Genomic DNA, 3,739 nt, shown 5'->3' on the forward strand with positions numbered 1-3,739 from the left:
AAAATAAAGATAAAGTTACTCATGTAATCCAATGATGGGGATTTCAGATAGGTGTATGGAGGTGCTGTGTTCCTTCTGAATCTCTGCTTTTCTACTTCTTCCTTCTAGTTTTTCATCACTCCTTTCCATGGCAAGCTGTATGTAGGGCATCACCGTTGTCAATGGCTACATCCCATCCTCTCAGTGAAAATGGTCCAAATGCTCTGTCACAGCACGACTAATCATCTGTCGGTTCTCAATCAGGTTGGAATAGAATCCAGTGATTTTTTTGCGTCTGTCACTAACGCCCAGCCTTCAGGAATTTGAACCTTGTCACAGTCATTCAATCCCGGAATCCTACTCGGAATACCATAGACAAGGTTAGACTTTTCGGATTCCAATGAATGCCGCCATCAATTCTAGCTTATACCACGAAGATTCTGATTAAGGAATCCAAGAGATATGCGCCCGGTCTAAGGTAGAACGGAAGTGGTTATCAATCACGCGCGTTCATAGGCGAGAATGATGATGAGTGTCACGGATCATCACACTCATCAAGTTAAAGTGCAACGAATATCTTAGAACAGGAATAGTAGGGAGGTCGGGTGATCCTTCTCCTCCCTCGACATGATATACTTCTTTAAGGTTCCTTTTGCGAGATGATTTTGAGATCCCCCTCCTGCGAATCCTCCGTTTATCATATGAACGTGTCTCTCCGAGGTACGAAGTGATCGTTCTCCTCGTCCAACCTCTTTGTCCCTTCTTCTTTTGCGGGGCTCATTCGATTTGTTGGCTAAATACCGATCTAGTTCTCCTTCTCTTACCAATTTCTCAATAACATTTTTTAAGTCGAAGCACTCATTGGTAGGATGTCTATAGATTCGGTGATATTCACAGTATTCTGTCTGATTTCCTCCTTCTTTCTTGCTTTTAAGTGGACGAGGTAGTGGGATCTTTTGGGTATGGCATACTTCTCGGTAAATATCCACAAGAAACACCCGGAGGGGGGGTGTAGTTGTTGTATTTTTTAGGCTTCTCGCCATATTGATCTTCTTTTTTCTTGGGCTCTTTATCCTTATCCAGGGAGGAGTAGGAGAATCCGGATTTTGAGGTCTCTCCTAGCCGAGAGTTTTCCTACATGTTGATATACTTCTCAGCTCGTTCCTGCACTTCATTTAGAGATGTTGGATGCTTCTTTGATATGGAGTGACTAAAAGGTCCTTCTCGCAGACCATTGATGAGACCCATAATTGCTGCTTCTGTTGGTATGCTTTGTATGTCCAGACATGCTTTGTTGAACCTCTCCATATAGCTACGAAGACTCTCCCGATCTCCTTGCTTGATCCCTAATAGGCTTAGGGCGTGTTTGGCTTTGTCCTTCTAGATGGAAAATCGGGCAAGAAATTTCTTGGCCAAGTCGTCGAAACTTGCAATGGATCTAGGGGGCAAAGTGTCGAACCACTTAATTGCTGTCTTTGTCAGGCTTAATTCGTGTTTTCTAGATCTGAGTCGTGGTCATTGTCAAGGTTGTTCGCCATGATTATGGGATGACTTCCAGGTCCCCGGCAATGGCGCCGATGTTCCGAGGGTTACCTGAAACTGTAGGTCAATCTCGGACGAGATCTTGTTGCAGTGGTCAGTGCTAATGTGTCTGACTTGTTGGGCTTGGTGGAGCTACTGATCCTTCATCACCGGAGGGTGGTGGTACCTGCAAGAGACTCCGATGCTTAAGTTAGCATGGGATTTAAGCAGGTTTTTAGTAGAATCAGAGTATGAGTTATACCTGGGTGCTCCAGTGTATTTATAATGGTGTAGAGTAACCTTTCTGGAGATAAGATAGTTATCTTATCTTATCTTTGAATGGAGTTATCTTATCTTTTAAGGGGAACCGCCTTATCTTTCTAGGCCTTGGCTGCCTTTAGATTTTGGCTGTGTTCCTTGGTTTAGGCCTACTTTGGGCTCCTCTGGCGATTTGGCCGAACTCTTTAGGAAGAGGTCGGGTAATCCTGACCTGAGGGGGTCGGTCGCCTTGTCTTTAATCAGCCCGGGTCGTGCAGCTTGACCCTAGGCATGAAGACAAACTATTCACAATATCAACAATAAACATTCAATCAAGCAAATATAAATCATAAAACACTAAATTCATCAACCAAAACTGCAAGAAACCAAAATTGCATATATTAACAAAGTAACATGAACAAGAGGAAATTGTAGCAAGAGTAGTAAAATTATAGAGAAGATTAAAGAGTACTTACAATAAGATAGAAAATTCCAAGACCAAAATTGAACTATAAAATGCTACATTAAAAACCTAATTAAAACCCTAAGAGAAAAATAAAAGATCACTACTCTACACTACTCCTACTCCTACCATGTAAAACTATGTCTAAATGAGCTCTAAGTCCTAATGCCTTCATATGGCTTTATTTCCCCTTGATATATTACTTCAAGCCAAAATTGCAAGCCATGTGCTGCATTAATGAAGTCACACGCTAGTACCTGTGCATACGCAGAGATGTGTGCGCACACACACTTCGCTAAACTTTCACTTGTGCGTACGCACAGATGTATGCATACGCACACTTGTTGATTCGCCTCTTGTGCGTACGTACAGGTTGTTGTGCATACGCACACTTAGCTGTGTGCTTCTCCTTTGTTTTGTTCATGTGTTCTCTCTATGTACATGCTTTCTTCCATTTTTACCGAGCCATTCATGCCTCCATCACCTGAAATCACTCACAAAATACATCACGTCATCGAATGGAATAAAAGTGAGATTAAAATCACTAATTTAAGCACAAAAATGCATGTTTTCACATTTAGGTTTGATTTTGAGATAAAACACAAAAGTTTTTCCTTGACACCTCAGGATCTGTAGACCCCACAGGATCCCCACCTACCTCACCACCCTCTCTCTTCTTCACCCATTCACTAATCACCTCAACACCTCTTCCCCAAAAACCCCTCACCTATCAAATCCCACTATTCTCCTCACCACTCACATCCATCCTTCATAAAACCTCACCTACCTTAACATTCAAATTCAAACCACTTTCCCTCCCAACCCACCCTCACATGACCGAACCCTACCCCTCTCTCCACCCCTATATAAACCCATCTTCACTCCTTCATTTTCAAACAACCTAAACACTACTTCTCCCCCTTAGCCGAGCCACAAAGCCACCTCCATCTCCTCTATTTCTTCTTCTTCTACTCTCTTCTTTCTCCTTTTGCTCGAGGACGAGCAAACCTTCTAAGTTTGGTGTGGTAAAAGCATTGCTTTTTATTTTTCCATAACCATTTATGGCATTTAAGGCTGGAGAAATCTCTAGAAAGAGGAAAGGGAAGGCAAAAGCTTCCACCTCTGAGTCATGGGAGATGGAGAGATTCATCTCAAGGGTGCATCAAGACCACTTCTATGAAGTTGTGGCCAAGAAGAAGGTGATCCCTGAGGTCCCTTTCAAACTCAAAAAGGGTCAACTTTGATCAAAGGTTGGACCAAGTCCTCATAGACATTTGTAAAGAGGGCGCTCAATGGAAGAGAGATTCAAGAGGGAAGCCGGTTCAACTAAGAAGGCATGACCTCAAGCCCATCACCAAGAAAAGGGTGGAGCAAATAAGAGAACCTCATCAAGAGCATGAGGAAATTCCTCATGATGAAATCCCTGAGATGCCTCAAGGGATGCACTTTCCTCCACAAAACTATTGGGAGCAAATCAACACCTCCCTAGGAGAATTGAGTCCAACATGGGACAACTAA

This window comes from Arachis duranensis, chromosome 7 (assembly GCF_000817695.3).
Source record: "Arachis duranensis cultivar V14167 chromosome 7, aradu.V14167.gnm2.J7QH, whole genome shotgun sequence".
Classification (NCBI taxonomy): Eukaryota; Viridiplantae; Streptophyta; class Magnoliopsida; order Fabales; family Fabaceae; genus Arachis; species Arachis duranensis.